We start from the raw sequence: 26,402 nt of genomic DNA, 5'->3' as shown, positions 1-26,402 counted from the left end.
CACACCATGTCACGGCATTTTTGTGACATTCTGCAGAGAATGTAGAGAAGTACTACAAAACAGTCACATTGCCCAAGTCATACTATTTATCAGCAGAACCATAATCCTTCACTAATGAGCAAGTAGTAGAAACTATAAGAAGGAACAGAATTATTAAACAGATAAACATGATACACTTTGGGAGAGCCCACAGGGGTTTTTGTAAATTGAAATCTCTATCAAGCACTATGAGACTTCCTGGAATGGCTCAGCAGCCACAAAAATGGGGATGGTTTGCTTGTTAAGTGTATCTGAGTTTCCAGAAAGCTTTCAACCATGTTCCTCAACAAGACTTAAGGAAACAAAGCAGCCATGGCTTAAGAGGGAAGATCCTTCTAGCGTAAATAATTGCTAAGATCAGAAATGGGAGACAAGACAGTCAGAACCCACACTGGACCAAATTCATCACTGTGGTTCCCTAGAGACCTAATGTGGAGCTGTCTGGTACAGCACACCTGGAAAAGGGGGTGAACAAGAATATGACAGAGCTTACTGATAATACGAATTATTGAGGATGGTGAGAGTGAGACACAACAGACTGGACAAAGAACCAGTCAGTAGGCAATAAAATGGCAGACAGAATTCCATATAGAGAAATGTAAAGGTATGCATATGCACAAAAGCAATTTAACTTCACATATGCATGCCCATGTATGTGGCCAGACCTCACCATTAGCACCGAGAAGTGAGATATTGGGGTTACAATACAAGTCTCATACAGTTTCAGCTCAGCGCTCAACAGACATCACAAGGATGCTGTGAACAGTAAAGTTTAATACTAGCTCAGTGGAAGAATGGACAATCTTGGAAATGCAATTTGTCAAGGTTTGTTAAATGCACAAACCCCATATTCAGCTCAGGTTGTGAAAATGGTTGGAGGCTGGGACAGCAATAAAGGAAGAAGGATTTATACCTGCTCTGTTCTTAGGCTTTTATCAAGGCATCCACTTACGGTGTCTGCTGGAGGCAGCATCAGTATCAGCTACATGCATCTTGGCCAGGGCCAGCACAACCATTCTTCTATATTCTAGTTACTGCTCTATGAAACAATCGTAACCCTCAGGAGCTTTCACGCTGAGAGGTACCATTGACAGAAACTGCTATTTTGCTAGAAATGTCATCACAGAATGGCAGGTAGCCCAGTCTAAAACTGCTCTGGGTCAATAAACCTGAAATAAGCAACATCTTTAATCCCTGGAGAGCCAGTAAGACAGAAGAATGCTGGCAAGGCTAAGAGCTTGCTGCACATTATGCTTAGTTGTGTTTGCATTTTAGAGGTATCAGAAAGTTTGGGACTTTGCATCAGGCCAGAAAATAATATGGTATTTGTGTCCTTTGAACAATTTGAACATATAAGAACCAGTGGAATTTATTTCTTTAGGCAGCAAGCCACCAAAGGCTCATGTTTTCAGAGGTGTCATAGCTAATTAGTTCACTGTAAATTAATTACTCTTACTCTGGAGTTTGTGCTTTTATTTGTAGCCTGGTATCTGGAGAAATGAGGTATTTTCAGACATTTGCAGTGAGCAATCTGAGAAAGTATTTATGAACTAGACTTAATAAAACTAAACCTAGAGTTTGACTTCCAAGGAGGTAGCAGCACATTTTCCTGATACTATGCAGCGCAAGGAAGTGAATGATTATGAACATACAGCATAGTCTAAACCAAGTAAAATCTAAACTTGCATCATGTTAGCAGTCGGTGGAGTTTGAAATTCAAATTAAAATCTGGCCTATCAGAGAAATTTAATAGTTTGCAAACATAGCTACCTTTAAGTGAATCTAAATCTTATTTTTGTCTTTTGGAATACATGAGTTAATTTTTTTTCTGTTCAGAGCTTCATTTTGAATGGCTGCATTGTATAGCTGGACTGAAGTTTGCGAACCCATCAACAAGTTAACTCCTACACATCAGAACTGCACTGGATCACAATGTAGGTGCTCAAGCACACACCAGTCTCCCCACAAACTAAAAGCGAGGCTGGATCTCCTCTCAGCCTCTGCTCCTGGAGAGCTGCTTGCCTTGCAATGCTCTCAGAGAAACAGCACAAGAGGGCGCCTCATGCCTCAGATATCTGAAGTCTGACTTTCACAGTCTTTTCTGCAATAATATGTCATATTCCCAATGTCAAATTCATATAAAAAAATGATTGCGGTTGAGGGGGGGAATGGGAAGGGGCACAATAAATCCCTGAGCAACACCACAGCTGCATACGGTTTAGCCTCAGTTTTGCTATCCTGCTGAAAGCATTTTAGAGTATTTTTGTTGTCTACTAAATGAAGACTTGATTCTCTGTTAGCAACTCCTGGGTTTCCTAAATGCAAGCCCGCATTAACTTTTGTGAGGGAAAACCACCCCTGCCATACATGAGATTTAAATGGTAGGAAGCAGGAGAAACATCTCCAGAGAACAGTAAGACAAAAGCCAAAAAGGTTAAATAATTTTATGTCACATTTAGCCTGGCAACCACCCAAACCGTGGACTTTGGCAGATTGCTTGCTGGTTGTAACAGAAGCCACTTCCTCTGCAGCAACAGGCATATCAACACTATTGTCTGCTTCCTGGGGATGGGCTTGGGGTGCTTCAGTCCTCCGGGTGGGAGCTTGAAGCTGCATAATGTTGCTTATGTGGAGCCAAGTGACTGTAAAAAAAAAACAACCAACAAAAAAACCCCACCACAAAAGCCACAAACCCCCACCAGTGGCCCTGTGGGGAATTCTCCCATGCATACCTCGTCAGGAAATGAATCGGGTATTTTTCTCCCTGCCCTGGCTTCGGGCACTCTGACAGCTCCATTCAGCAGAGGGGAGGAAGGCTCTGCACAAGGTTACTCTACAGCTGCAGCTGACTCACACTGGAAGAGCCCCTTTCAGCCAGATTTAAGGGGACAAGAAATCTTCCAGAAGTTTTTCCAAGTTAATTTTAAGACGCCCATTCCTGTAACTTCAAAGCTTTCTGCATAATCACTGCTTACACAGTGGAGTCTGGCCTGGTGCAGACCAGACAACCTGAGGAAGCAGGAAGAGCAGCAGGCCGAGGCTGCTCCCCAGGGGTGCTGGGGCCACCAGCTCCCTCCTGGCAGCCATGCTCCTCCCTCTCCTGCAGCAACACCCCCAAGGAGAAACGGATCCATCCCTGCTACATTCTTGGGACACACAGGAGAACCAGAGAAACGAACCCTGCTGCTCTCCTGGTCCACAAAAGGAGCACTGTGCAAGCGGGACCTCCTCGGTGCTTTCCTGCTGTGACCAGCACTGCCTGGCCAGAGAGGCAGGGACATGTCTGAAGCTCCTGTTCCCCCTTTTCATTGCTTTGTTTGCTTTAGGAATAAGTATCTTCCCTACCCTTCTCTTCTATAGCTCCATTCGGGCTATGGAGGCACAGACAGAGTTATGCAGGCTCCAGCAGCTCACCCACACTAGGTGAAGACAGACAGTCCTGTAAATCCTGAAGACAGTTCTTTCTACAGAAGACAGAATGAGGAAGGTACCTCTCCCATCACGTCACCTCTTCCTCCAGCTCTGCCCCCCAGTTCCATACAGGGAAGGCTCAAAAAAGGGACCTTCCGTTTGGATTTCAGCTGTCAGAGCAGACACAAAGTCTTCTCATAGGGGAGCAAGAAAGGCTTTCTTGCAGAGCTTCAGGCAGAGCACACCATCATGCCCCCCCCAGCAGCATGTGTGAGAATGACATCATTATGCTAATACATGAGACAGGAAGTGCAACCAAGCATAAAAACCACCGAGAAAGTATCTATGAAGTGCTGCCAAGAACACTAACGACAGCACTAAACAGAAAAGGAGGAGAAAAAAAAAAAGGTTTGGTTCATCTAACTTCTTCCAGTTTTAGTAATCACTAGTGTCACTTGTAATAAAAACAGGTCCTCAGCCACTGCTCAGGGCCTTTACACTTTACTAGGAAAAATGAATATTCCCCCTCCCCACAAGGTGATGGTGTCCTTCTAATGTCCTATCCCAGTCCACAAACTGAATTCAGTACTTTGACATCAGTCTGATGATCCCGATAAACCAGCTGGTATTTGTAAACCTGCCCCCTCCCACACCACACCCCACCCCCACCTCCCCCCCTTATACTAGTTCATTACCATTATCTTGGTTAGCCATTCTTGCATTTGTCTTTTTACTATGTGGATTCCTTCATTTTCCATAGAATTGTACTGAGGTCTTCAGTCTCCTTCAGCATGGCTCACCTGCCTAACTGTAGCTGCTCAAGTCTGAGCCTAGACTTCTTTATAGTCACTCAAGAGTCACCCATTTAATTGTGGATTAATGTAAACATACAAAGAGAGTGATCTGAACCACACTTCATCCGTAAGACTTCTCTCCATCAATCCTAGAAATTTCTAGAAAGATCCCAGAAACTCATAGGCAGCCAAGTTTGTGACCTGCCACTCTATCAAGCAGCTGACAAAGAGCAGCAGCATCCAGGAGAAAGGTGGTATTCTGTTGCCTTCGACAACCACAGCTTTCCACAGTTATGCATGTGCATGTAACTTACAGATATGACTTCCTGAAACCATACAGCCAATCTGATTACTGACTGCTGCCAAACCAGCACGCTCCCCCTCCTGCTTCTCTTGCCTGGGCACTCAATTGACCCCACAATCAAGCTGTTCATGGAGCTACACTGGCATCAATAAGCCACTGCAAGAAACCCAAGTTTTTTTCTGCTGACCCAGCTTACTGCAAGTTCACCTGCCTGCCAGTGCTGGTATATAGGTGGACTGGGGAGGGAAGGAAGCTCACACAGACTGGGGTATGCAACCTGCTTGGCTGAATCACTGAACGATGCACTATGTTACTGAACAAATTGAAGTGAATTAGTAAAGACCCCTGTATGGACATCTGATTGGAGTTTACAACTCTTATTACTGAGCAATTATATTGATTTGACTTAGTATGCCCCAGTTTGCAGGCTTCAGTTTTAATACTGCAGGACTAATGATGGGGCACAGCTCACAGCAGTTGGAGCAGATACTTCTGCACCGTGCAACATTTGAGAGGTCACTCACTGAAAACACCTCCAATCTCCTAAAGTTTCTAAAAGTGGTTTCCCATACAAATCATGTTAATTTAAATCACTACCAACTGCAGAATTTTTGAAGCTGAAAGCATGGATATATGGCTCTGCTTCTTTTATTTATGATACAGAATCTGTACAGCATAATACAAAATACTGCAGCCTTAGCAACATTTTCCTCTCCCTCAAAAGCTTGTTCATAAACTGACTTTTTCTACAACATAAGCAACCCCACGCAGAAATCATTAAATAAAATACAGACACACGCTGCTGCCATTCACAAGACATTTTCGGCTCCCTGCTGTTGTATCTACCTACCTAATGTTTGGAAAATACAGTAATTAAGTATGTTGTTACATCCTCTCATAATTCAGCATGAAATCCCATAAACCTAGAGGTATTAAAAATATAATTAATCCCATGAAATCCTGGAAAAAATTATTTAATAATCTTGGTTTTTAACTCTCAGACAGTTGAAATGTGATGAAAGTATCACTGGTTTACGTAGCAAGATTGACAGATTAATTCAGCCCCCACTTTAAATAGGCTTCTGTACAAAATACACCCAGAAATCAGAGACCTCCCAAAAAAATCCCAACCTTAAATAGCATTAAGCAGTCTTTGAATAACCACTAGTCTTATCAGCAGACTTATCAAATGAAGGTGGCCTGCTTTGTCTCATTTATACATCCCTACAGACCAGGGCAGAAGACCCTCTAGAAATGAATGCTGCATACTGCTGTGACAATGACATTACTCCTTAGTGCAGTCACTTGTGGTATAAGCTACAGGCCCTGAATTTACCTCCCTTAATTTTGTAAATGCGCTCCCCATTGTAAATACTTTGAAAAGAAACCAACCAACAAGAGAAAGTAACAACTGCTGATTTAGAACCCATAGCAAACAATTCTTTGCTTCAGCTACGATAGGGGGTACATGAATGAATGAATGAATTCACTGCTTTTGACAGCAGCAGGGACTGGGTTGGCTTCCCTGTTCCCAGGGCTGTTCTCTACTACTTAGTACCAGGAGCAAAACCAAAAAAGATAGTTTCTGGGTTATGTTTCTTCAGATAGCAGCACTGAGAATTTTCAGTTATTTGTTCAAAGCTTCACACCAAGACCAGTTACGAGAAGTTTTAACAGCTCCTGTTCAGAGTCACCTCTGAAGAAAGGTAACGGCAGCAAGCCTAACACTGAATGTCTCAAAGGCAGCGGGGCAGTCTTCCATCACATGACTCACACCCAGGAGCACATCAACAACGTGACTAAAGCCGGCCAGTCTGGAGCACAGTCACGTGAATTTATCAATTCCTGTTATTTTAAGGAGAGTATTTACATCTGTAGTTTTGCCCTGTGGACAAAAGTACCTCTAGGAAGCCAAGACAAGGCCATCAGCATCTGAAGCCTCACTACTGGCATAAGGGGACCACTACCATCTGAACCATTACCCCAGTGACTAGCATCGACTGGAAAGGTAGGACAAAAGCCATCTGAGATGAGTTTCCTAAAAATATGAAAGAAACCCCAAAGAGACAGAGAAAGGAACCCAAGCCTGACAGCTTTGCACCGTAATACCCCATGTAACATAATCGTGCGGAGCAACAATGACAGCCTGAATTGCCAAGGCCAGGACCGGAGGCAGCGAGCAGGTCTGGAAGCACTCCACACTGAGGCTGGTAATACAACACAGTCTTAATGAAGAACTCTTGAAGTACCTGAACTGCAGGCTGAGCCCATCCCAGGTTGTGCACTTTTAACAGAATAGGCCAGACAGGACCACACAATCATAGAAATACCCTATTATCTACCAAGATAACCATGTGCTCATAGAAGCACGAACGTTTTTAGCTTTAGGCAGCTACATACCCTTGAACGCAATTCATGAAAGCACTAGGTCATTTCAGCAATACTGTACAGTTAATGACAGATACAGCTGCATGTTCACTGCACATTTTTGGCAGCTATAGCCACATCATGGGACCGGTCACTTATTGTGCTACAGAAGAGCCACTGAAGAGACACAGAAAGGATTATTTTCCCTTAACTTGTAATTGGGTGTGTCTTTTCAAAAACACTGCAAAGGGGACTCTACTGTGCCAACCAGCCCAGGAGGAGACTATCCCCAAAACACGGGGATGGCCTTGGTGCTCTCACACCCTTGGGGTCATCAAGAGACATTGTCCCTGGCTAGGGAACAAGGCTGCAGCATCAGGGTAAGACACAGACGAGCTCCACATGAAAAAGCAAATCTCATCCTGAGGGAACTTCTGTTTACTTGAACGCCTTCCCTATAATCCCATTTTATGGGCCACATGTTTTGGGAATGCTCCCGGCAGGAGACTGGCAGACTAAAGGGAGGCGATTCCTTTCAAAGCACTGCAGAAAAGCAGGATACAGCCTCAAACACTCTCACGGCAGCCTTCTGCTTAGCTATATCTGTATTATCATAACAAAAGTTTTGGTCTTAAGCAGGTACTGAACTCCAGGCAAGAAATGTAAATTGTACCTCTTGTAAAGTAAGAAAACTGTAATATGAAGGTTTTAAAATTCACCTTGAAACACACTGTTCCCATTTGAAAATGGAACATGAAAAATAGCACCTCAGCTTCCTAAAAAATAAGCTCCAAGATGATAGTGTAGGTGAAACAGCTTAAAAGAAAAAGGAAAGAAAAAGGGAGAGTGAACAAGTTCTACCATTTCTGGCTTGATAGCTCCCTTCTTTATGGCTAGGTCCATTAACTTGCAAATGAAATAGCACATAACTTGCCAATAAGTCTGAGTTGATTCAGGAACACTAACCACCCTTATCTCTTTGGTGAGGTCTTAGATCCAGATACCCCATCCTTTCTTTTTGCAGTAAAGACTGAGCCGAAGTGAAGCAGCGTCAAAGAAAATTCACCATGCTTGAAGCAAACCACATACTGTGTAACTTCACCCTCAAGACAGTAAGTACTGGCACGGCTGCATACAAACAACTTTCAGGCTTAAAGTACATCAATTATCAATTGATTCACATAACTAATAAAACACTCTCAGCTCCTTTTACCAACACAAAACCTTTGTTCTCTAGCCAGGGAGCCTAAGTTTTAATCCCCGCCCTCCCTCTATTCCAGTAAGAGCAGAGTGCTCAGTACCTGGCAGGACCAAGCACCTGTTAAGCTGCTGTGATTCCTTTGCATTAGTATTTTCCATGTAGTACTTTGGAAAAGGTGGCAGGCAGATAATACAGTGACTTACAATCCTGAAGAACAATGGGCATTTCTGTGAGCTGGTTTTCTACACAGGATGTGGGGTGAGCCTTCTTGAGCTTGTGTAATCAGTCTGGAAGTCCAAAAACCACACTCTGAAAACATGCTCTTCCTTTAACAGTCACACACACACACACACACACAGTCTGACATTAGTTTGCGTGGCTGTCATTCACCATTAAGGGAAATTTTCATTAAAAACTGGAAAAAAAATATCTTACTATCTAAAATAAGGTACGTGGGCCTTTATCCAGTTAAAATATATAGCCCTTTTTATTCCAGCAGGAGCTATACTAGGGGATGGAAGCTTCACTTATTTAAAATGGAGTGAGGAATTGTATTTCTGGTAGTGCTTTAGGTGCTAGTTTAGATCCTAGGATCACTAATACCCAGAGATGAAAACTCAAAGGCACTGGAAACATTTTCATTGAACGCACTTGGAAGGGACTTACAAAGTGAAACACATTCAGATTATCCTGTGAACTAGGCTTTTCTAGAGGCTCCAAGACACCAGATTTAACAAATTCTGGCAGTCCACTGAAGTCCCTTAATCCAGACACTCCATTAAGACCAACTCTTTCCCCTTCCTCCAAGCAGCACCAAAAGATATTCCATGACAAGAAACTGTCTGCTGTACAAGGACTGGACCATGTATAGCAGAGATTAAAATATGAGAGGAAAATGGCTTCCTTCAGAGCTCTCCTCTGGCACTGTTAGATAAAAACCCCCAGCAAATCTGAAGCAGCATACGAAAAAAGTACATACAGGACTAATGTACTGTTTCATGCTATTCCACATTCAGAAAGCCTAAGCAACAGTTTTCCTACTTATTTCAAAAGCATTCCTATATAAATCTAATAGAGTGCCTGAAAAAAGGAAAGAACTTCCACTGCAAAAGTATTTCCATCACAAATGCCTGTGCTGTATGGTGCAGACAGCAGAATAAAGGCACTAGAGTCTTTAGAGTGGGCCTTGAAGTGGGGTCTCTGAAGAACATGCTTCACACTGAACAGCAGGCTAACATTTCTAAGCATTGGAAAGCATGTCATCACCTTACAGAAGTGCAAGACTTAACTGAAGTGATAACAAGTACTGGCTATGTTCTTCCTTTTAAAGATTTAGTTTATCAGAGTTACCTGCCTAAAAAATTGACTACCCCCCTTTTCGGTTTGCCTCTTGAAGCTGTAAAACCTGGTTTATCAAGAGCAGTTACTGAAGGAGTTCATATGAATTCTCTTAAAAGTCTGTGTTCATAGTAAAAACACAAGTCATATCTGACACTAAAATTCAGTACTGTAACAAACTGTTAGGAGTACTTCTCGCCTAGGAAGCAAACAGCTGAATGAAGCAGGTATGTATTTCAAAAAAACTCGTTATCAACTTACTACTGTAACTCCCAGCGTTATATATTTTTAATTCCTAGTGAAGCCAGATAGTAATTTGTAACTTTATCATATTTCCAGTGCTCAGTTTTCTGAGTTAATGTTTCTGAAGCCACAGCTTTTTCTTCTGCAAGTAGCTTTTCTTTCTTTCTGTGGGAAATGGGGAAGAATGGAAGTTGATTGAGCAACTGGGGAAAAAAGTCCCAGTACTCCAGCATACTGGAATTTATCTTTGCATACTATCAGGTTTCAAATGGCTAGAAAACCTGGAGAAATCTACCCCCATTTCCATACGTTAACTGAGATTAGCATACGTTAGTTTAGGCAAATTGTGAAGGGATAAATCCTCAGCAACATTACATGCAGCAGTTCCTACCGCACCCTATGATATTTTGACAATTACTACACAATCTGAGTCAGAAACTATTACATTCTGTGCAAAACTGTTTGGCTTCTGTCTTCATCTCCAGCAAGTTCCTGCCTGAGCTCACAGACTATGCAAAAACAGCTCCTGCAGCTATGGAGGGGAGAGCTGCAAGGAAATCCCAAACCCCAGCAGGAAGCAACATTTCTGTGATTCAACATGTTGAGTCTTTTCCTCTGAGATGGCACCAACCAACATAAAAAGCACAGCATTAACTGCATGAAAAAATCCTTGTACCTTCTGCATTACAGATCCTAGGACCACTGAAGTTTTGGGTGACTGAGTCCGTCTCCCCCTTCCAATTCCACCAAGTATTCCTTTAGCGTAGTTAATGCTATTGTAGTTTAAGGGAGAAAAGAGACTTGACCCTTTTACTTGAAAAAAAAAAATATGATCAATGTAATATGCTTATACCAGTCTGTGACTGTAGTGGAAGTAAAGCAATGTATCTCAGTGAAGACTTATGGCAGATACCCCAGCACACTGGAAGATGACTGCACAGTACAGTGACTGGACAGGAGGAAGGCACAAGCCATCTTCTAGGTAAAATAACAATGACAATATCCAGAGTTTTGTTAACATCACAAGCCACAAAACAGAATTAAAAATTCCATTCTGCTCCCTGCAGTTCCCATCTGGTTTTAATTTGCTAAAGACAACTGAAGCCTGTATTCAAAAAAGACTGAGTTGTAAACATTAGTCTCTGCCAGCATTACTAGTAACTCGGGAGGTACTGGAGTTGCCATGGAAAGGCAAGGGGGAGGGCAGGAGAAAAAGGTCTGTGAAAGTAAGACTTGCTCTGTCATTAGGATCATTCTTTTAATTGCATTGTTTTAATCTATGAAATAAGAATGAGAAGTGTTTGATGGTCAGAAGAAAACACTTGCAGAAAATCCAGTTCTACTCATCTCTATTTTGCAACATTACGAAATCAAGCAGGGGAAAGCTGAAAAACGTCAGAACAAACTGTCTGGGCCACTGGACCCCCTTGCTCTATAAAGCTTATAATTACAGGCTGCATACTGTTGCCTAATTTATTTCTCATCATGTATCAGTAAAAGATCCCTGCGTCATCTCCTGCAGGAATAGTTTTGTTAAATTGTGACAAATTAATGAGCCCACAGCTAAAAGCATCTCATGCTAATATTTAACAATATGCCTTTAATGAGACTTTGCCCCCTCTCTGCCTTAGACTTCCTATGCAACAAAACTCCTCTAGCCAAATTTTTCATGGCTCACCAGTTAATAGTTTCTAGTTACCTATGCCCCTGACATAAAGCACTGACATGCTTTGCAAATTCACTTACACTGTTCAAACAGAAATGTAAAAAAAAAAAAAAGGAAGGAAGAGGTGTTTCTACCACAACACAGGCCTGGAGGGATTTTGTTTCACATCATACAATAGTTCCCCCTCCATTTTGATGGATCTTTGAACCACAACCAAGCCCCAGTTCAAAAATTAAACTCAGGGGCGGGAGAAAGCAAACTCATTAAGCAGACCGATCCTGCGTTCACAGCATACTCTCACAAATTATCAACACAACTGAGGTGATGGAGCACTACGCTCTGGTATCAGAATAACCCATAGGTAGGAGTGGTGAAGAACAACTATAGGAGAACATCTCAAGCCAGTATTGCCTCTCGCACCCACAACAGGCCCTGACATACCACTTCCTAGTCAGGGCTCATTAAGCTGGCAGGGTTCCAATACTGCATTGAACTCCTTCAGTCACCATCAACATGGTCCTACTGCTAATTACTTTTTACTTTGTTGGGTTACTTTCCAACTAGTTATTCTTTCTTCCAACTAGCTGCAACACCTCCATGACTCCTCCAGCCCTTAGGCCAAGCTAACAACCCCATCAGTTGCCTCAGTGCTGTTTTTGTCAGTCCTGTGCTTCCAGATCCAGTGTCCGGTAAAGTAAGTCTTTACTTCAGCACTGACTTCTTGATGGCAGATGTCATTAGCTAACAGCCATTCAGTTTCAGCAGGTCCTCACATAAGGCTTCCTTTTCTTCCACCGTTGCTAAAGATGGCTCTCTTCCCCATACGCCCTTCTCTTACTCCTGGACTAGCTCACCACTCTTGCCCATTTGATATTCACTCATCTCACCAGTTCCCACCCCCATCTCTAGCTCTCAGTGCTGCCTTCATTCCTGGAAGTCCTTAATTTCATCTTAATTCACTCCCCTTAGCCTTGTTGTGTCCGTCTGTCTCTCAGCCACCACTTGCTTCTTATTATTGATCTTTCAATAACAACAAAAAGCTTTAACCAAGCCATTTCTTCCTTTCTGCTCAAATGTTAGTGTAATTATAAGCAATTAACAGTAATACATTCTCATACACTCAGCTCAAAAGTCCAGAGTGACCACTATATGAAGAATTTACCCAAGCCTTCCAGATCTAGTTAACATTCTCAGCCTCTACGAGATACATGTGAACAGGCTATGTTATACATGGCTAAATCACGTTTCACACGTCTGAGGTATGTATAATCTAACTAGCATCAGGAATTACGAAAGGCTCGTTTTGAAATGTAAGCTTCTTAAACCACGCCCACTACTTAGAGACACTCTTTTCCCATGAAAGGATCACAACTTGGACAAACTTTCTGGCAAGTTCTCAAACAAGCAGCAGGAGGCTTTACTCTAAAGCATAAAACCCAAGAACTGGGGCATGATTCTCCCCCCCTCCCCCGCAACTCTACTACCTGCAACTTTATAATTGCGATTTAGGAAAATTAAAAACATATCAAGAACAATGGGTGCTACTGCCCTGTTTACATTCTAATCTTTCAGTGTCCACAAAGGGCTTACATGCAGTTCATAGACCCTACTGTTTGAAGGGAGCATACATTGACTTAAGCCACTGTCCTTCATGTGATTCACTGCTTTAGCTTATGTTTATATACCGTTCAGCTACAAATGGTTCCTTTTTATCTTTTGATGGAGATTTGTAGAACTACCCCTAACTACCTAAGCACTCAGTTAAGTTTATTACTAGTTTCATATTACATTACTGTAAGAAAATGAGAATGCTTTGGATGAAGCTGCAAAGCAAACCATAGAAGCCTGCAGAGTTACCAAGTTTAAATAAGTTTCACTAGCAGCAAAAATCTTGATTTTTATCTACAAAATAAAAAAAAGTATTTGACAGCAAATGGAAATGCTAAACTTTCTCACTAGTCAAGTGACCATACTGCTATGTCTTTTGAACTGAATGACCATGATTCAGACATCAGGGGATTAAGGTTTTACTGTCTGGGCCTCAGTAGTGATGCAAGAGGTTGCAAGTCTCTGTCAGACACTCCATTTTTTTTCTCCCAAAGCTCAAATTTTCAAAATTGTATTCTCAAACAGTATCCTTTCATGCATAGTTTTCCAAAGCAGCTAATACCAGCATGAATTTTGCTTCAGCAGGAAGAATCCCAGTAAGCAGCTGAGATCTGTTCAGATTTCTAAAATCTTAACTTTAAATGAAACAAAACCCCAGACAAAATTGCAAACGAGCATCCCCAGAGCATGACCCCCATTGCTAAACATGTGGAACGTTTACATAGAATACTGGAGGAAAAGCACAGTTCTACACTGTAGTGACATGTCTGTGTAGCTGCTGGAAGAGCATGCTAGGACAAGCCTGCTGTTTCTATCTTTGCTCCACACATGGGGACACTTCTGCATGCCAAAACTAGTATTTATCTGCTTTTTGCCTGAGTGATTCTAGGCCTGTTCTGCACTCGCTTCACAGTGCCAAGAAGCTTCATACTTTTAAGTGGATTGCTGCAGACTGATTTTTGACAGGAAGAAAGATTACTTACACTAAGGGTATATGAACATTGATTGCAAATATAGTGAGACCCACATAATAGCCCCAGATGCTTTTCTTCACAAGTTCAGCACCTGTATACTGCTGCCAGTAAACTCATGCAACAAGAAAACTGGTCTTACACAATTTTTACAGTACCAGTAACCAGGACCATATGCATTTTTTCGCATTTCTTCCTTAGAAGAAAATCCAAAGCACTGCTATGAATCTCTTTATGCCTCTGTGGACCAAGGTAGCAATTTAGGGTTTGTCTGGGTTTGGGTGGGGGTTTTTTTGGGTCTTTCTATTTTGTTAAGTGGCAGCAGTCTGGCATAGCTCTAAATAGACAGGTACTCTTACCAAGTTATTACATTCCTTTGCTTTATAGTATGGATACATACCAAACCTACCACAACAAGTAATTTGTACCTATGGATAAGAAGAGAAGTGGCAGCTAATGTGAAGACATTAATAATTATTACCTAAATATATTCATGTTATAATGACTAAGAGGCACTAGAGTATTCGGTTTCACTGATTTCTCGTGTTAAGTCATGCTTTGCATACCATCAAAGTTCCCATGACAGCAACTAGAGAAGTAATTCTACCAGCTTTAATAGCCATGTTTCAGGATTATCCATATACAAGTAACAGCTGCATTCTTCTTTCAGTCGAGAGGCTTGATGCCTTTGTGTTGTGGGGAAAAAAAAATAATGCTGTCAGAGTAGTAAAATGTTAACTACAGTACTACACACCCCAACCCTCAAAGGCTGCGGGGGGTGGGGGTTACCAAGCATAATGACCTTGTTCAATTGGAGCTCATAAACCAGATCAGCAGATCAGGGTTACTACTTTTCTTACCCTTGCCAAAGATACCCAAAATTCTGGGGGGAGGGGAAGACAGGAAACAAGAACTCTTCCTGCTCCCCAAACCTAAAAATAATCAAGACAGTATTGCTGCAACGTTTAAGCCACACAAGCACTCAATAAAGCCTGAAATATTTATACTCTGGGCAAACAGTCACAGAACTCTTGGTTTTTGCCCAGTATCTTTTTATCATTATCCAAACAGATCAGGAGATTGTGGCAGGAAAGTTTACTTTTCTGAGGGTAGACATTAGCCTGTTGCCAGCTGTTGTTTTAAACTACAGCTTTTTTTTCCCCCTGCCATTATCTTAGAAGTCCGTTAAGTAACAACTACAAGCTACAAGACCATTGTCAACTCAAGCAACTAGCTTCCCCCTTCAAGCGCCTCTTGTTCCATCATGAAAAAACAGCACATTTAACAGTTTCACATTAGGAAACAAAAGAAACAAACACCTCAATATTTATAAAGCTGAGTACAATGTACTGGAGATAACCTGGTTAGTACAAACAGCATGGGTAAATAAGCTAGAAGATCACATACGTTACACAAAAGTTAGAAAACTATTACATAGAGCCAGCTGCCATTAGACAGATTTTCCATGACAGTATAATAAATCATGTTCTTTCTACTTCCACCTATAAACACCTAAATTCCTAGTAATTGAGAATTGTAAAAAAACTGTGAGATTTATTTATGCCACACAAATTTAAATCATACAAAGCATCTGCAGGACGTTGGAGGCATCCTTACAGACAACTTCATTTCATTTCTCCTGCATTTTAACAAGACTACCAATTTGGTGGTCAGAACCTCTTCTTTCAGAAAGCTACAAAAGGAGATCTGGCATGAATGTTAAGTTTCAAAAGAGGATTAAAAGTGAAAGGCAGATAAAGATTAGCACCTTCTTTGCTGTGCTGCCCATTCTTGAGCAGTCTTCCTCACTCTGCAGCTTGCTTCCACAGCTTCTTTATGTACTTCACAATATCCATTTATTGCATAGGAAACCTGTGAGCTGATTTTGGAGAATTCTAGTAGGCAGGTGGAAATTTAGGTATAAAATTGCTATTCTTCAAGCTAGCCTCCAAGCCCAGTCATTTTCTTTCAATGTTTAGAAATAACAGGGTGCCATTCAGATATAGCAAAACCATGTTGAGTTTTGAAAGTAAGAGTCCTTAAGTTTGAGGGTGAAAAAGCTTAAATGGGTCTCGCATGCTATACTGTTAGCTTATACATACTACCCACTGACCATGATAATAGCATAGTACACCTAGCTGTACTCACCCAGAAAGCTAGGGAAGGAGTCAATGATTGACTTTCTAATCAAGGGGTCCTCAAACTTTTTAACCAGGGGGCCGGCACACAGATGCAGTGGCAGGCAGTCATCTGCGGCTGCTTGGTTTCCCCCCCCAGCCCCTGGCAGGGGGATGGGGGTGGCAGTTCTGTAAATACTGGGGGCTGGATTGAAGACCCTGGGGGGCTGTATCCAGCCCGCGGGCCGTAGTTTGAGAACCCCTGGTCTAATCCCACAATAAGATGGCTTCCAGCGACCCTCTCCCCCTGGCGACTCCAAAGCTTACTCAAATTTCATATATGGGCAGGAAACCAAAGTATATACCACATGGCCAGAAATCCGTAATGTATCAGACATGAGTTCCCAACAGGAAGGAAGTTATAGTTAAATATAAGTCCAATCTCTGTTTCCCTCCACAAGCTCCATAAAATGAATGGAAAAAAAACTAGGCTCACAACCATGTGCTGCATCCTACAAGTGCTTGAAATAGGGATGTTATTCACATACAGAAGATCCCCCTCTAAAGTGGTCTTTCAGAACTCTGCAGTTAAATATGCCTCTGTTTTCATCATTTCTATGATCTACCCTAGACATAACCTTGAGCTACTTAGAAGTTGTCTGCTATTCAAGAACTACAGGTTAGGCCTGCTTATTTTCCAACCAAGACAGCCAAATTTCAGTCAGGTTTCCTTCTCACAGTCCATCCTTTTGCTGCAGCTAGGGGCAGGACCTCTCATGATAATGTACTTGATTCAGGATTCCCCGCCCCGCCCCCCCCCCCAACTTTTTTTTTTTTTTTTTAAGTGAAGAACAGCTTAGAAAACCTGCAAATGCTGATGAGAATACTTATCTAGGAACCATCCTCCAGTTCACATCCAGAATACACCCTTTGCTTCAAGCCATCTATTCCTTGATCCCTGACCCTGAAGATCTACAGTTACTTCTGGAGGCCTCAATCATCCCCCCTTTGGTCACCTGTAATTGCAAGCATGGTCATTCACATATATTGATATTCTGTGTTTTGACTGGTTTAGTTCACATATACTGAAGAACAGTTATTGAAACAGACTAAATGGATCTCAGGTACGTTATGAAGTTTGTTTACACAAGAATGTATTTAACACTTTTTCTTGCCACAGTTAGAAAGGCCAGGAGTCCCCTTCGACCATTTTCAGTTGAGCATTAAGTATTTGATACTGAGGGAATTTCAAAAAAGCTATTCCAAGTCAGACATGCTCCTGCTTAATGGGGCTCAAAAAACTATTTTTTAAAAAAATCAAAGCTTACATTAACACTTGTGTAAGGGAAAAGCAAATGTGTTTAACAAAGCATCTCATCTTTATTTTCCATATGACACTTACAAGATTTTGGCTTATGAGCTACAGTAAAAGTGTTTCTAAGCTGTAAAGAAATCTTTCCTTCACTCCAGTGCACACAACTTGGAATGTCCAAAATTCAGATTCTACCAAGAACCTTAGATAATCACATAAAAGAAAAAAAAAGGTCTACTGGACCTACCTTTTTGGTCACCCAGTTCAGTTTTCTTTTTGCTCTTTTATGGCTTACTACTGTAGTGGGGACTGATGATGCAGAACGGTAAAGAGTACCAATCCCAAAGCAATACTTATTCTTGCATCATGTAAGAAAAACCCACTACCTGTTTTAAACTGTTACTTCAGACATCCCTTAAACACTTCAGATTTGAAATACAGAATGGCTTTTGAGCAGCTGTGAAGCTGAAATATCCAGGACTGCAACATGCTATTTCTAGAAAGATGCAACAGATGTTTTACACTTGTTAATATGTACATCCTGTTCTAAACAGGATGTAGAGTTTACTTGTACTGAGTGCAATCAATATGTAATTGTTGCTCAAGAACATTCAAGCAAGAAGAGGAGGCACCCAGAGCAAGATACTTCCTCTTAAATACATCAGCTGTCTACATGAAAAAAAATCCAAGCTTTATGCAGCATCTACAGACATGCACAAGCACCTTCCAGCAAGTCACTTGAGATAGCAGCATTTGTAGACTGCTCAATCTCTGCCTACTTGTGAAATGCCATTTACAAAATACATTAAAAGAACTGAGGACTAGTCACATGTGACATTTAAGACATAAACCTATAGTTCTGATCAGACAAGGTAAAGGCAGAGCCATCAAACTGAACAGAAGAGGACACAAGTGTATTAGTGTTCCTGCTAGGTTACAGAAGTGTGTGGAGTTAAGTTGTTTTTTTTTTTTTTTTGTTTTAAACAAGGAAACAGTTCTAGAACATGTTGTAGTATCACTGCACTATTGAAATTAAAGGGTGTGTTTAAGCAAACAGACTTAAACAAGAGATCAAGTGCAGAAGGTATCATACCCTTCAAAGGGATTACCTTGCTTTGGTAACTGTAGGATGGAGTTACAACAGGTCCAATACTAAGTTCTCCCCCCTCATGTAAGCACTAACACTTGGCCTACAAAGCAAAATTTAGATAGCTGCTCTTTGCCTTGGTATCTGTTAACTACGCCAATTTATTTAAATGGGAATAGTATTATTAAGCAGTCATACCACTGAAACAGAACACAAACCAATTTGGCTAACAGCTGCACTTCCAAGGACAGTATCTGTAATGCACAATCTGCAGGAAAGCACAGAGGAGCAGCGTGCCTGTTCTAGGAAAAAACATCACACAAAAAAACCCAAAAGACCCTGCTATGCCAACTCATACAAGTAGCACAGCCTTAGCCACAGCCTTCAGGGTACAGTCCCAATAATGCTTTGAAACAATGATTCCCTCCCATTGATTAGGTCTACACTAGCAACTGCAGTGGTTCAGGAGTCAGTCAGTCTCTTGAAAAAGCTAAGACGTATGCTGATTTTTCACTGTACAATTCATCATACAGCAGCACAATTTTTTTCTTCCTATTCACAGTACTTAGCCCAGTTTGAAATATCCCTGCCTGTCAGTTTTAAAAGACAAACAAAACCAAGTCTAAAAACTTCATTAGTATTCTTTACTTTTGCCCAAAGCTACATAATATATATTCTCTGAAGCAGTCCTTCAGTTTTGGAATTCTCTCCCTAGTATAGCAAGAGTACGTTAACACCCATATTCAGTGTTTGTATTTCAGGCCTAGTCTGAAGCGCGTGATCTTGAACACATGAACAAAAAGCCTTAAAATACTAGTCCTACTTACATACAGAACCCAGCTGCATTTTTGTGCAACCTTCCAATGTCAGTGGAAATTCGTGGGGAAAAAAATAAATCACACAATTGTAGTAAATAGGTTACTGCAAATCAGTAGCAAGTCATTAAACAAAGGCACTATGCTTAAGATACACCAGGAGAGATATCAAAGCATTCCAGCTCTCAACTCTTCTTGTACTCCATCAAGTGAAACAAAGCAGATGCTTTCACACTAGCAATCAGGATTCCTATTAAAGTGACTAGTCTGTCAAGCACCACAGACCTGTATCTTTTATGGTCTATCAAGCTAAGGACTCAATAGCCGACTGCTGCTACTTCCTAGTCATTTCCCCTCCCCAGGAGAAGTCAGTGCAGATTCAACTTCACTATCTCTGAAGAGGAGACAAGTTCAAAAATTGCTGTTAGCTGTACCCAGACACTGTGGCTCCTACATAAAAGTATAGTCTTCCCTATGCTTGTGCAGAGATAGGAGACAGAAGTGTTTCTCAGAAACAGTTTAAAAATAGGATCTGACAGCTGCCCAGCATGCCTTTATAAGCTTATGAGCTTGCTCCAGCATATGAATGCTGGGGTAACAGAACACAGCTTTGGAGATGAATTCAAAGTGCAGCAACCCTCTGATAAAAGCAATAGTTTCATTTTGAGAAAAGTAGGCTTGTAAATCAGGATAGCTATGACGATGACATTAACATGCTCTTATAAAGTTTTCTAATTAGAAAGCCCATAGTTCTTCTAGATGGAATTTGAGACAACTAACCATGTCTCAGCAAACAGAACTACATCAAGCAACTTATCATCAGCCCAGCAACACTGGGTCACAAACACCATGACCCAAAATGAAGCAGCACAACCGTTACAGTTTAGCACTTACTAGGGAATAAAGCTGGTAAAAGACCCCTTAGGTTAGAGGCTAAATTACTATCTCAGTCTCACAACTAGCTACAGTCTCACAGTCTCTTCAGGGGATTGCTCTGCCTGCACTAATAAAGCAGCACAGCTCTGCACCTCCAGTTTTGGGGTTGTTTTGTTGTTGTTTCAAACTTCACATAAATTTGGGGAATCACATGACAATCATCCAACCTGATAAGGAAAGGCAGGGACATGGGAAGCAAGGAAAAGAGGGAGTTTAGCCCAGGAATTAGTGACAGCTCTTCAGCTGAAGTTCTGCTTGTGCCCTCCCCACTAATTTTGACACACCCAGACCTACCACACAGGGTAGTTGTGAACTTGTATCTGGTTGGTCTATAGCAACTGTACTGCTATACTGCACTGGATTGAGCAGCTATCAAAGATCTGTACTTGTGACAACCAACAGGACAGAAAGGCAGGTACTAATTTCTGTCGATCAGATACTAAGAACTGAACTCCACTAATACAAAGCTTCATTAGTTACCAATCTACCGAAGTTTGCAGCAAACAAACCCGTTATTGTTGCCAGCGGTACTCAATGTCAGAAAGCTACCCATTCCGGGTATACCATTCTATTGCCAGATTTCTGAAACTGTTTGAGCCCTAATACGCCACATTGAGGACTACGGCAGTGAAGCCTTTCAAGACAGGAAACACTATTGCACTCAAAACTGCACTTCTACTTTTAAGTACAAACTACCGTATGACTGCGCATCATTAACAAACCACCAGACAGTGCTCCCATACTTAAATTTTCTGAACTCCTGTGGTTATTTGTTGAGCCTGTGATTGTTCCCTACTCCATTAAAAAGCTCCCTCCAGACAAGTCACAACAGTAAGTTTCAGCACAGATAAGCGCTGGACAAAAGAGGTTCCTTAATAACCACACAAACAGAGCAGCTGAAGGTGTTTTTTGTTTCCAAGCTTACAAGCAACACAATTACCTGTTTTCTCTGTAGCAGGACCACCTCCAGCTGCCATTCCAGGATGCTGGAGCCCACAATTCAGTAACTTCCTGACTCTGACACAGCACAACTCTCAAACTAGAATTATTTCCCCCCATTTTCTTCCTGGAGATCCTCAAGAACCACCATTTGTCTGCATCTTAGCACTGATGGAGGAACCATTCACCTGCCAGTTATTTCCAGCATCTTCATCAAAGAACTGTTATTGACAGGCCTTCAGGGCTAGTGGTGTATTACGATCAAGTCAGTCACAGTACTACCTCACTTAGGAGAGTAACTACACAGCTTAATGCTGCTCTTCAAAGTAGCCAGAAGTTCAGAGACTCTACTTCAAAAAACAAGGTCATGCTAGACGGAGAAAACAAACCACTGCCCCACTTCACTACACAAAGGTCATACCAGTGAGCTGGACTTGGTGCAAATTCCCACTAATCCTGGGATTAGTAGGGCACACAACAGCTTTAAACTTGCTCCTATAAGTGAGGAACTCAACTGTTAAGAACTGTAGAACCAGCCAATAACTTGTTCTCCTTCTGGAGAAAAACCTTACTAGTTCAAACTTTTCCAGAGAAGCTACTCATAACACAAAGCCTGAAGTACTGTGCAAAGGAAGTTCCTGTCCTGTCCTGCTGCTCAAGCCTTGAACAGCCTTTACACATCCAGGTGGATAAATTAATCAGTCACTGCACCTGCTCTTATACTACATGCAAATAATGCATATTCATTTGACTAGTGACCACTGTGCCCAAAGGTGGTTGTTTTTTGGTTTTTTGTTTTATTTTATCTTAAGATTAGCTCAGAACTCATGAAGTAAAAGTAATTATTCACTCAATACCCCCCAATTGCTACATTATCAGCCACTTCTGGAAGAAGCCAGCCTATTCAAGTCTTACCCTGTTCCAATAAAATAAGCTCCTTGAAGTCCAAAATCCTGTGAACACTTAACTAGGCTACAGTTGAGAAGAAACAGCGTTTCACTTCTTTTTGTAGGCTAGTATTTCAGTGAATATGAAGTGATCTTGCCACGTACAACTGTAGGTTAATCTAGCGGTGCCTTACATACTCTTAAATTAAGTTTCAAACTTTCAGTGCTGGACTCCTTAAGCAGCAATTTTGGCTGCACTAGCCAAGTGCCTTAAGAGTTGCCTCTCAAAATTCCCTAAGAACTGCATCTCTGCTGAGAAAATGCACACCTAATTTCACTAAAGGTTAAAACCTGCACACCTCCATTCTCCCTGCAGGTGCTTCTTCCTACTCCTGTTCAAGCAGGAGTGCTTGTGAAGCCACATAATGAACATTCACATTAGAAAACCATCCATTACAACTATGCTTATGCTAGATCCATTCTTCTCTTCCCATGTGATCCCACGCACCATCAAAAAAGGTGTGGTGCCACAGCAAGAATGAACAGCTAGGAATAGGTGCAGGATCATCTTTCAGCATGAGCTACCACCTCAACTGTTTAAACTATGGCATTAATGCATACTCAGATCTATTACACTGTTCGTATCACCCTCCTTTCTCCCCTGAATACCCTTGAACTCCTGTCAGTCCCTTCATAAGGCTGAAGGTAAACAACAGTGTTTAAATAACAGGTCTTAGCATAGGCACAGACCACATGCACAGACAGGCCATCACGGCAGGTTAAAACCACAAGTCTAACTGCTGGAGAACATTCAGCCAATTGAAGTACCCTTATTAAAAGGAAAGAATTATAGTTCAGTAGAAATTGTTTCTCTCTGTGGTATCTACCATAAAAACAAGCTACCTGCCTGGTTTTTACCCAGTCTCCCTCTCCTACAGCTCCTTTCCTTCCCCCCGCCTTCTAGATGAAGGCATAGTCTGCACCAGACCGGCCTCTGGACAAATCCCCTTACGTGAAGTTTCTGTCTCAAAGTAGTTAGCCTGTTTGTTTTTTCACTCATCTCCTGCAGCAGAACTAATTCAGAATGCATCAGACATTGTTTGAGACTGCACTACAACACTGCTGCAACTACTGCTTCTTTGAAGGTAACCGCTTCCCTGAGAACAGCTAGTAAAACAATCTTGAACAGGCAAACAATAAAGTATTACGTGCTCATTAAAACTTGCCTTCATTGCTACAGCTTCATAAAATCAGAGACAACTCAAGTGCTGCTGCAATAAGCTACCACTTACACAGAGAACTTCTACAGCAGGTCACTTGGTTTTCAAGAAAAAAAATAGTATTAACACGAACTACCTAAAAGGGTGCTTTAAGAATTAAAAGCTCTAGCTGTCACAGTTAAGCTTCTGATTTCCAGGTATTATATATAAACTACTCTGTAACATAAGCATTTGAACTGCTCCCCTGTAGGGAGGTAGGCAACTACTCCCCATTTTGTATAATACATGCCTAAATGCAAGTACTAATAAAATAGGAATGTTTTTTTCCAGATCTTTAGTTTGAACTAACATTCTTCATTTAACACATCTTCAAGGAATTATTTACAACATCAGGTCCCAAATAAATCTGATCTGTATCAAAAGAACCATTGTACGCTGAAAGCCACTCTGGAAGCTTCCATTACAAAGGGAGTATTTATTTACTTTGTGTCATACTATGCCTACACAAAAAGAATCAATAATCCAGTCACTTAAATGTTTGGTCACCAAACCAACTGCCTCCTTCTAACACCATTTCCAGTAACTCACGACCTGTTGGACTCAAGAATCCTGCTCTCTATAGTAGTCTGCACAGAAGAAAATTGGTTGGTGTGATACTCAGCTGACAGCCACCATGTGACACTCCAAAAGCCAGGGGGAGGCAGGGGGGGATCCTGTTCTTTTGGGAAGCAGAGCTTATATCCTAAAAGCTAGGCTCACATGAGACTCCAAACTTTCAATAACTCCACACTGTGTCATCCTTAATTAGCATCTCCTCCATTTCTTTCCTGGTATCCTTTATATAACCTACAAGGGAAAAATGTAGCACTATTAGATGCTTCCAATCCTGTTCTTCTACCCCTCTCTGCTCCCCCCCAACCACACAGATGCCCTGCAGGCTGTATCTGCAACCAATATGGACTACTTACAGTAGTTCCCAAGTCCCCAGTCAGTTCTTATGTAATGACTCCACCCCACCATATTACTTATGTAACACATATTAAGTAGCGTCGATTATATAGGAATCTTCTATATTAGTCATATACCCAGTTACTTTCATTCCAGTAGTTCTCACACAACATATTCACCAAATACTCAAGTTTTATTCCCCACCAGGTCACCACTGTGGGGAGAGAAGAAAAAAATATTCACATCTCTCTGGGAACAGACCAAGAACAGTGTGTTACGAAACTTCTAAATGGAACAAGCCATCACCCTTAAAGCATCAGCAATTTTAACTGTTAATTTGTTCGTTGGGTAAGATGCAGAGGCTAAATTTACACCCTGCCACACAAGAACATGTGAACTAGCACTGAATTGCTCTGAAAACACGAGAACCCCACCCAAACAGTAACACCAGTTGCAGTCCTTGAAGAAAACAAAAAAGCGTTAGGATTGGAAAACACACATTTTTCACTTCCCCGTAACAGAAGACTGAAATAAAAAAAAACCCAGAGAATGTATCTGCCAAGCTTCCAAGCCTACCCAGACCTGTGTGACAAATTCATTTTCCAATGAACCTCTGAAAGACATCGGGGCATATTCACATCCCATAGTTTTCATTTGTACCACGTATATATACTTACATCGTGGTGTTAAGACACAGGCCACCCGCGGCCTAACCTTGTCATACACACGTTACCCCACAGAAAAGCTGCTCAAGCCCTACAACAGGATCCAACAACGTACAAATAAAAGCATATCGATCCATTTTTCCGTAACGAAGCTCTGTTCAAATAGAATAAAATTATTAATAGCTTCCAGATTTTTCCCTCCGGCCCCCCACCCCGGCAAAACAACACTAGAAAGGCGACGACCTCCTCATCAGAGCAACTCCGCATAAGCCTGTACGTTTTCGCCAGCTGTTTTAATGAGGTCATTTAAACATCGCCGAAACCGACTCTTTGCACAATTCCGGGGAACCTAACTTACAGGTAACAGGGCTCTCGTACACGAGGAGGGGAAGCCGAGCGAGAGCGGGTGGCATTTACGTTAGTAGGGCCGGCCGCCGCGGGGGCCCGGCGCAGAGCCGCGCACCGCCTGCTCCCACGCTCGGGCGGAGCGAGTGGGCGCCCGGGGGAACTTTCCCTTGCGATGGGTAAAGCCTTACGCAAAGAGGGGGCGGAATGGAAAGCTTCCCCCGAGAGCAGCTACACCCTGGAGAGGGGTGGAGAATGAGGAAAGAAGCGAGAACCTTCCTCGGCGGCAGCTACACCCTCGTGCAGAAGGTTAATGGGGGAAGGGAAATGGGAACCAACGCGGCACCGACGGCACAGTGCGGGGAGGAGGGGGTGGGAAGCACGGACTCTCCCGGGCCGCCGCCGCCGCCTCAGCCAGCTTGGTCTGCAGCCAAACCCCACAAGAATGCAACGCGGTCACATGACCTCCGGCGGACGTGCAACTCCCTTCCCTCTCCAGGGAGACCCTGCGCCATCTTGTACTGACGCAGTTACAAAAGCAAGCACGAGTTGCTCTTCTCCCGCTCCTCTCCTCACAACCCCGGCACTGTTTGGGAAGGAGAAGCCAAGGCCTGGTCCTGCTTTCCTTTTCACCGACTCTTCAAGGATCCCCCGCCCGTGAAGTCCTCCCTCTCGCTGGGATCATGGCGCCCGTTTTCTCCCTTTGCACCAGCCTCCCCCGGCAGCTCCCCAACCCAGCCCAGCTGCGGCTGCCCCTGCTGCAGGATGATGTCAGCGTCAGCCAATCAGGGCGCGCCGGGCAAGCCCGGCCAGCCCGGCTATTGGCTCCCGCGCAGCTCCCTCCCCCCTCCTGACTCAGTCGCCGCCGCGGTTCGTTGCGGGGCCGCAGCCAAGGCACAAGTGGGGGGAGGGGAATAGGAGGGGAAGAAAAAAAAAAAAAAAAAAACCTACACAAAAAACCGACAACCAAACCCACCAAGACGGCAGCCGCCATTTCGCGCAATAACAGGCAGAACCCGAGCGAGCAGCCCCAGCCAAGCGCCCTAAGGAGAGAGAGAAAGAAACAAGAGACACACGCACAGAAGAGTTAGACAGGAAAAAATACCCATAGACTCCGCCGTGGTCACAAGACGTTTAATCGCCCCCCTCCTCCCTCAGACTCAATGCCCCGTTACAGCCGCCTCCTCTG

At 42.5% G+C, this 26,402-nt stretch overlaps 1 long non-coding RNA gene across 2 annotated transcripts in view; it reads right to left on the bottom strand.

Moving 5' to 3' along the window:
- LOC130149661 (uncharacterized) overlaps window positions 1-26,158 on the bottom strand; it is a 66,673-nt gene extending 40,515 nt beyond the window's left edge. Inside the window, exons 1-2 of one of the 2 annotated variants that reach the window (XR_008821979.1) lie at window positions 24,224-26,158; window positions 23,048-24,101 (exon numbers count right to left, since the gene is read on the bottom strand). This is a non-coding gene — a long non-coding RNA (uncharacterized LOC130149661). The remainder of the gene's footprint in view (window positions 1-23,047; window positions 24,102-24,223) is intronic. The other variant, XR_008821980.1, reaches the window with a different exon arrangement.
- Between the last annotated feature and the right edge of the window lie 244 nt (window positions 26,159-26,402).

The sequence above is a fragment of the Falco biarmicus genome, chromosome 5 (genome assembly GCF_023638135.1).
Source record: "Falco biarmicus isolate bFalBia1 chromosome 5, bFalBia1.pri, whole genome shotgun sequence".
NCBI classification, from domain to species: domain Eukaryota; kingdom Metazoa; phylum Chordata; class Aves; order Falconiformes; family Falconidae; genus Falco; species Falco biarmicus.
This window is presented reverse-complemented; position numbering and strand designations above follow the sequence as displayed.